Source organism: Carassius gibelio, chromosome B15, assembly GCF_023724105.1.
Source record: "Carassius gibelio isolate Cgi1373 ecotype wild population from Czech Republic chromosome B15, carGib1.2-hapl.c, whole genome shotgun sequence".
Taxonomy (NCBI): Eukaryota; Metazoa; Chordata; class Actinopteri; order Cypriniformes; family Cyprinidae; genus Carassius; species Carassius gibelio.
The window spans coordinates 20,692,002-20,701,302 of NC_068410.1; the positions used below are offsets into that span (position 1 = coordinate 20,692,002).

The 9,301-nt window shown below is 36.7% G+C and overlaps 1 protein-coding gene across 7 annotated transcripts in view; it reads right to left on the reverse strand.

Moving 5' to 3' along the window:
* LOC127972817 (teneurin-4) overlaps window positions 1-8,944 on the reverse strand; it is a 205,920-nt gene extending 196,976 nt beyond the window's left edge. For 4 of the 7 annotated variants that reach the window (XM_052576623.1, XM_052576625.1, XM_052576622.1 and 1 more), the window contains exon 1: window positions 8,567-8,943. The gene's annotated coding sequence lies outside the window, so the exon portion shown is untranslated. Of the gene's footprint in view, window positions 1-8,566 lie in introns of all 7 variants that reach the window. The other 3 variants (XM_052576618.1, XM_052576621.1, XM_052576624.1) reach the window with 1 other exon arrangement.
* Window positions 8,945-9,301: the final 357 nt, after the last annotated feature.

Genomic DNA, 9,301 nt, shown 5'->3' on the forward strand with positions numbered 1-9,301 from the left:
AGTACAAATAAAATGATCAAGTCGACAGATAGATAGATAGATAGATAGATAGATAGATAGATAGATAGATAGATAGATAGATAGATAAAATATACACTGTAAAAAATAAGTGTAATTTTAACTGTAAAATTTTGTAAAAACGCTACGGAAAAAAACTGATAATAGGTTAACAGTAAGTTCCCGTACTATATACAGGGAAAAACTGTAAAAGATCTAACAAAGCATTTAATGTAAATTTACAGTAAAATTCTGTTAATTATACAGCTTTTAGAAGTAAAAAAAGAACAAATCAATGTATAATTTAGTCTAAAACTGTAAACTGATATTCCCAGAATTCCCTGCGTGACACTCCACGTTTGAAAGTATTTTGTTTAAATAATCATGTTTTTAAATAGTTCTTGTTATCAGTTATGTACATTTGAGCTTTATGTTACATCTTCTGTTGCTTAATGAAAGTTTTTTGCATTATTTAAGTATCACGTGTGTTACCATGATGGTGTTTTGTGTTTCCATAAATGTGCACCTTCTATATGTTAATATATACTTCTGCTTGTGGTGAAGCTACTTGTGATGAGCTTTGATACTTCATGTGGCTTTCTCTTATACAGTACCATCTTTATTATTATGGTGGTTGTCAGTATTTTCAAGGTACAAAACAGATTTAATTTTGTGTGTTGTTGAATTTACTGGTTTATATTCACATTTTCTTGTTTGTAAATTACAGCTTTATATTGTAAAATTAACAGTTTTTGACGTAAATGTGTTTACAGTTTTCTGTATTTTTACAAAATTATTCTGGCAACCACAGCTGCCAAAAAGTTTTTGTAAAAACAACAAGAAATTTTTTACAGTGTAGTAACAAAAGTATTGCTGGTGGTAAGTTCATGTTAGTTAATATGTTAACAATTCAAACCATATCCTAAAGTTACTAACTATAATTTACTCTAATTTAAATAATACTCTGATGTTTAAATCATTTAAAATGAGAATGTAAGTGTGCTCACCCCATTTTTGTTTGTAAGAAAAAATTAGATTAGATTTCATATCTCAATATATATCGCAGAAAAATATAATATCGCAATGTATTTTTTTCCCAATATCGTGCAGCCCTAACTCAGATAACTCTAGAAACCATCTAGAAGTACTCTAGCAACCACAACAACACCTACAACTTTAGGTTTGAATATGAACAAGCAACAACCATATTTTCACATTTTCAAGCAGCATCCACATATAAAACCCACTTCAGTTTTCTCTGCATCTAAACAACACCACAGAGGTGAATCAACGCAGGGGGCTGTGTCCTCACAGGATTGTGGGAGGCAGATGTTTCGGGGTTCCAACACAAAAGGTCCTGGGGTTGAAAAGCAGAGTGTTGACTGTTATCAAAACACAACAGTGCGAAGAGCATTCATCACCTAACTATTCAACCAATTGGCCAGCAAAGAAAAACAGTTGGTATTAAACACATCCATGTGGATCTTTTTCTTCCCTGAGATGAGTAATAAGGTCATTTACAGGCCAGGAGGTGCATTAGCATTGCACAAACAAAACAGACAATGCCACAGTATACAAGGATAAATGGAGAAACCTCAAATCTGACCTCACTCTGGCACAGTACTGCTGCTAATGGCAAATAGCCAGTAATTGATTAATCGCCCAGCGTTCAAAGGCACCATTTCGTTCACATGTCAACCGGAGCAAACCCATCATTTGTTTTACTATTTCAGTGTTTCGGCTGCTATTTTTCAAAACATCTTCAGCTTTGAACGTACGATGGCGTGGTGATCGGCATTTGTGGGATTTTTCTATGGGTAACAATAACAAATGACTTCCCAGGGGAAAACTGTATCATCGCTCTTTCAAATCTCAAGAGATTTCACTGGAGATTTCAGTTATGTTACATCTACACACCTTTTTATCACCAAAGTCCTTTGGAGTATTACAATTCTAGTCTAAATCAATAAGATAACAATAAGGCCAATATTAAGATTATACTATTGTGTCTAAATACTGTTCAAAATAAAACATTGAAAACTAAACTCAATTATTTTAAATGCTACAATTCAGGCATAGCAAACACTGTAATGGACCATATGAAAATATATATTTATTGTGACATTTACTAAAGATTGAAAAAAAAACTAAAAAAACTTAACATGGTTATTAGGTGCTTAGATTAACAATGGATTATTTTCTCACAAATGACAACCACTTTTTAAGGACTATTAACTACGAGTTTTGCCTCAATAAACTCCTAGTTACGGTTTATTAATAGTAATAAGAGAAATATGCATGCAAAAACATGAGAAATTAGTATCAACTGATGACAATAAATATATTAATATTTTATTAATCTGGATATGGTAACAATATATTGTGAATGCACACACACACACAAAGGGTAAAAAAAAAAAAACTAGTGATATACTGTAAAGGACAAGTAAAAATCTTTCAAATGAATGATAGCCGTAGTTTGACAAATTTAAACACAGTTAGAGATATTTTTGAGATATCTTCTAAAGATCTCGAGAAGAAATGTGAGATTACTTTGGGTCTGTATATCAGTAGAAACATCTGAGAAGCTAAAAGTAGAAGCCCCTATATAATCTCATTGCTGTCCAGGAGAAACAACTCAGAATTTATTTCCTATGGGTTTACAAAGAAACACTGCCTCCCTCATTTCCCTGAGCAAAAAATACAACCTTTATCAACTGACGCTTCTATGCAAAACCTGAAATTACAGTACATTTTCTTTTGTTCTCGGCAGCCAGCATCCCACTTTAAAGTAGCATTCTGACACATCTGAATACAGTTAGAGACATTGTAGAGAAATCTTCTGAAGATCTCAAAAGGAGTCTGAGCTCCTTTTCTCATCTGGGAAACCAACAAATTAATCCAAAATCTCCATGTAATCTCACTGCTGTCCAGGAGAAACAATTGAGACTTTCCTTTCAAAGGCTTTACAAGAAACAACGCCTCTCTTGTTTCTCTGGGATAAATTAAAACCTTCATAAACAGATGCAAAATACGTAACTGCAGTATACATATTTCCATTTTGGCATTAAATAGCTTGGCCATCAGCATCCCATATTGGGGGGAGTATACCTGGTGAAATTGCATGGGAATAGGTGCCCAGACTATGAAGCAGGATCTCTTGAAAGTCATTTGAATGTAAATGTGGCAGCTGTTGTTCCTGATCCCACTTTTAGAATACACAATGTCCAAGCCCACTGGAGTGAAGAAAAAGCTTTTCTTTCCCCCAACTGTGTGAAAAAACACACAGTCGTCTAGAGAAAAGCTAGAGTCACATTTCATAAAAAACACCCAGCTACACTTCACATTAAAAAAAAAGTAATGCCGCAAAGCCCTGACAGCTGCGTAGCAATACCAAGAATGTGGCTGCTTCAATGAGAATTTTCCTAAGATTAACCAAGTTTCACTAAAAGGAGAGAGAGAAAATTCCCTCATTCAGCAACTCGCAGCCCTCATTCAGCAAATTGCGACTGCTCAGTTGACCAGTCACCGTTCAGTGATTCTGGAAATGAAGAGCGCTACGGCATTTTTTCCCCCCTCTCTCCCAACTTTCAAGTCCAATAAAACATTGCTATCTCGACAGGCTGCCATTAGCCTTGTGTACGATAAATCACAGCTTGACAGACTGCAGCTTCGACTAAACATAATGCTCCGGGCAAGCAAATACACCCCCTGCACCCTATGCTCTCATCATCGCCATTAATAGCATTCATGTTGAGAAGGTGAACGGGAAGGCTGCGTTCGTAAAGCCCAGCTAATGCACCAACTGTACCGAGTGACAGTGATTTATACGCTGTCTGAGAGGGACAAAGCAAAGCTCTGATCGTTTGAGCGTGCGAAAATTAGCGGATTCCTCCCAAAACAAGCGACCGTGACAATGAGCTTCGTTTACAGTAAGATCTGCGTTTCCTGTCAGAGCGACACGCCATTTAAACAAACAGGGGTGGAAAACAATGATGTATTGTTTTGATTGAGGTACTGTAAAGTCGCGAGTGAGACCTTTTGGAGCGCTAATTAACGGATGCCACGGAAGCTGTTGGTTGTTTGTCTTTGCAGGATTTCAGGAAAAGTGTTATATCAGGCAATTAACACAATTAAAAAAAAAAAAAAGCCATGGTAAGGACTTTTAAAAAGACATGTTTATCTGCTCGTTGAACAATTTGAAAAATTTTTGGTCGTTTAACTGAAATCCATAGTGTTTGTAAAGTTTAAAAATCACCAAAAATGATTTGCCTTTCTACTAGACTTTAAATTTATGTTTACCCATATGACCAAAAAATATATAATTATATTTTTACAATTTGTTTTTTTTTTTTCTAAATATTTAGATTTTTTCTCTCTTTTTTTCTTAGGATTTGGCATTTCCAATAATCCATACTATACAAATTAAACAAACTGCCAAACTAACACATTAGCCTATACTTTGAATGTATTGTATTTTAAATATAAAATATCAAAGAAGTTGCTGAAACCTATACTTGTAGATTAAAGTTATACAAATAAAGCATTATTGTCAAATTAGGCATCTTTCCTAAAGACTGCACTTTTTTATTTTGCTTTTTCTTCTTTTTTTTTTCCTTTTTTTTTTGCATAAGTGCAAGAGTAAACATTTAGACTTTGTTAAATAATATCCATACTTAATGTACTGTACATTAAAAGATGCCCAATTAGACACATGATTATTCAAATTTCTAAGGAATGATGTATTCCCTGCACCAGTATTTGAGCTTATCCTGCTATTGCATTGTCCTCTTTGTCTGCAAGCAAAAACAATCCTTTAAAATAACATGGTATCCCATTCACAAATGAAACATTTCATTTAGAGCTAACAAAATTGTACCTTGCCAAAAAGAAGAAAGAAATCAAGAAATCAAGCAGAAGACAAATGACTCTTTTATTTTTCAACAAACTAGCTTGCAAACTGACAAGTTGTTATTAGGACAAATTGGCATTTATAGTTTAGGAGTAGCCATTGCTTTCAATCTTGGTATATAACAGGGGTGGTGGTATTTACAGCACTATAAACGGACACACAATAAAACCCTAATTGCATTAGCAGTCAGTGAGGGTCACACAACTTTCACATTGATCTCAGATGGATTTAGCACACAGTAGGTCACAATTATAATCCAGGTCATTGATCCAATATACATTTGTTCATAACCACCCCCATACACCAAAAAAATATCTTATTTTCATTACTATCCAGCAATGTACTTAACTATAGCTTATGGAAACACTACTAGAATGTGTTGTCAAAAGGATTTGGCGGAGAATATCTGAGTTCTGATAACGTTCTTCGTAATCTGATGAGAGATCTCTGTTTTCTGTTTCTAAAGAACTAAAGGCTGATTTATAATTCTGTGTCGGACCTACTGCGTCGACGTGCAGTACACATGCAAACCACTAGTCTACAGTTTCCGAGGGTATGTTGCTGGTGTAACCTGCCGTACCACGACAAAAGCCATAGAAGAAGTGGTTCGTAGGAGAAGCATTATAGCCGTGACACCGGAAAATAAATATCAAATCATGAAATAATTATTTAAAATTACATGTAGTATAATAGAGGAAAAGACATGTTCTTTGCTTCGTTTTATTTTATATAAGAAGTTGTAACATTAAAATATATTAAAGTGCACATAAACACACAAAACTCAAGTACATATGGAGGAAGGGATTCTAGCAGACCATTCACAGCATTTGCAGTCCGCATAGAATTGTTAGATTTTTGGAAAGCTGCACGTTAGGCTACGGCGTAGGCTACGGTTTAGGATGTGCATCTATGCGTATAGGCTACAGCATAAGTTCCACGCTGAAGTACAAATCAGCCTTCATGCCATGATGTCAAAAGCAAATGTGTCTAGGTTGATACTTTCTGAGTGAAAATTGTTTAAAATTAATACACCCGTTTGTTTGTTGTTGTGTTTTTTTTTTTTTCTTCTTACGTTGCTTTTGGGAAACACAGCCCAAGTTGGTTTTCAAACAGTTTTCCACAAAAAAACACCTTTTCTGCCATTGGTTGGGCAAACTGATAGCCACGCCCCAAACTCACACAATTGGTTGAGCTGAGATTGCTTTCTTGGGCTGGCTCAAACAAACAGAGCAATGTTTTGATAACTCCACAACATTTACAGAAGAGATCATGATGTGTTTACAGAATTTACAGGGGGGGGGGGGGGGGGGAAGGAACCTACAAATGGTTTGTTTATTTATTTAGCTGTCTCTGCATTCATTTAAAATTGCACATAACCTTTAAATGTTTGATGTTGGGTTTAAGACAAACTGAAGAATCGCAAGAACAGTCTCGAGTAGGCAAATGGCCAAAAAGCAGGTGTATCAGGTTATGTTTCTGAGCAGTGGCTGAGAAGGAAAAATGCCTCACTTGCACAAGAGTCTTGTGAAGACAGTGATCAGATGTTTGTAGCACTGCGGGGATAAAGAAACGTGGCAGGGGTGCAATTCTGGGGCTCCTTAATAAGAGGAAGGTGCAATGAGCAACACTTCACACACTGTGTGTCCACCTTCCACTGATGCCTACGCTCTTTCACAATAGCTCAGCTATGAAGGCTTATTACATGAGAGACTCCGCATCTTGACTTGAAGAGTCACTGGGGAGCTCAAGCAATTCATTGGTTTGTTTCCATCATTGTTTCGTCTCACTGCGGTTCCTCAGATGGCTTCAAACAAGTCAGTAGTTTATGAAACCAAACCAAACCCACAGAAAAGAGCTTGGACCATTAGAAAATGGGCATTTTGATAAATGTAAATGTAAAAAAAAGAAAATGATTAGAAGAAGATAAAAGAGAAAAGAAATTAGCCTGATGTTTTTCTTCATTCTCTTTGTAGGGGCGAACAAAGAAAGAGTTGCCTGGGCTTTTCTTTTCATAGAAACCGCTTGTGTGGTGACCAGGGTCCTCATCAACGTGGACCATGACAACGGGAGAATACAGGGCCGTCCTCGAAAGGTCAAACCAATGGGGACCCACCAACTTCAGACTCATTTAGTACCGCTCACAGCACAAACAGAACTTGGGGTCTCTCGAATTTAACCCCATGAAGCTTGTTATCCTCAGGCTCAAACACTTGCAAAATTTCACATTAATTAATACCTAACTTTATATGTATCTGAAGATGATTCGATTTGGTTACTTATCTTTGAATTTTTCCAAGAACAGAGGACCTAAAAAGAATCTTGAACTCTTAGGGTTCACTTAGAAATGATCCAAACTATCAAACCAACAAAATCTGTGAAATATTCGGAATAATTGGACAGTTTATTCAAATGTCTCCTAGTGAATTTCTAATGAAACAAGTGTTCTTACAGTGTAACCACCGGTCTAGTTCATCGCATTCACTATGAACATGTCCCACTAAGGTTTGACAACCATAAAGTGTCCAGATACTTCAAGACATCATTAGTTTTACCATTTAAAACCCAACCATTGTCTTTTGTTAGATGTTCGACTTGAATGTGTGCTATATTCCCTCATAAAAAATATATAATTTAGTTTGATATTCTGTCCTCTATTGCATTGCCATACATTTTAACTGTGTCCCAAGAGATTTTGTGTATCATTTATGTATAGTGTGCAAGAAGAAACATCTCTTCTATCAATCTACAATCAATTTTTCAACAGCCCTTCTGTTATGTTGAAAATACTAGGCTGTGTGCATGCGCATGTGTGCTACAGAATAATAATAAAAAAAAACATATTTAACATCTCAAAGCATTTTATTCTCTCATCATGAGTGCTTATTCCTCAAGCAGACTTAATGTAAAAATGACAATGACAATTAGAAATATATATATATATATATATATATATATATATATATATATATATAAATGAAGCGCCCCTGTTAAGTGCACGTACATTTAAGCAATAATTGCCACATTTCCCCTAATATACAACAGCAATAGCAATGAACTCCCCTCACAATGAACCCTCAGACCCCAAATAGGAGGGTGTTAGAGAGTAGGAGTAAAACTGGAGCTATAAATGCACATTTGCTTCACAGGATCAGTCTGGAAACGCAGTACCCCACTGCCAGAAACACATCGGCAACAATCCTACCCTAGAAATCCGAACACTACCTTCTCTATATCTGTAAACTATAGCCATCCATCCAGATTACACCCCTCAGTGAATGATACAGGAGTGAAACATGCAGCATTAAGCAGGTACACCCTCGGCCCGTTAATATGGGATGGGTGTTGAGTTCAGATGCTGGAAAATGCCCAAAATGTCCCGATCACTGAGAACAAACTTCTGTTTAAAAGGTTAGACTAAGTGTTTAAAAAGGCAGAGATATGAATCATTCATCCTTAAGCAATAATTCATGGTTTTACATGGTTACAGAGTGCAGCCAAGCCCTCTTTACTTTGCACTGCCCTTCTATGTTGCAAGTTTACAAGCTGCTCCATAATAAATAAACAGAGGAGGCTGTGCGTAATAGTATCAAGCGTCAAACCAAACGCTCCAGCTGTTTCTGCAACAACACGCACTTTTCTCGTGAACATGCATCTCACCATTGCTGAAGAAGAAGGCGTCTATCCAGCGTCTTGCAGGTTGCGATGATGCGATCGCTTTTCCGGAAGGTGTTATGCTCTTAATATCGGTGTCTCATCATCATGATCTCCCGTTAGGAAAATGATCAGGAGGGAAAATGTCCAGGGCGCCGCATAGAGAGAGAGAAAGAGAGCGAGCGCAGGAGAGAGAGAACAGTGCGCATGGATAAGACGAGCCGTGTGTTTTACTGCGGAGAGCTGGAGGGCGAATAGCGTCCGTGTGCTGTAGTGCTGAGTCCGTGCGCGCTTGCAGTGGAGAGCAGTGCAGCAGGCTGGAGGCTGGAGGGAATGCCGAGGAATGACAAGCGGCTTCCACCATCCACAGTCGGCTCGTACCATGTGTGCAGACTGGAGAGGGGGGTGTGCGCGTGATCGCGAGCGCTTTTTGCGCGCGTACATCCATCTAGTATAAGTTATCTACACTGGAATCCTGTTAGTAAAACATGCAAACATACTAGCCTACAATAAAAACAGTGTTTGCTTTACCTTAAACGATAAATATGAAACAGTACTGTAAAAAATACTTATTTTAATTTTAGCTACTTTAAAATATTAGAAGAAAATCGTATGGATAGCTTACAATTTTTTGTATATAACGGTATATATTTACAGTAAAAATTCCTTAACATTGTTTTAGTAAATAAAAATATTGTACACCCTACAGTATATAAATATGACAGATTTACGAAATCTGCA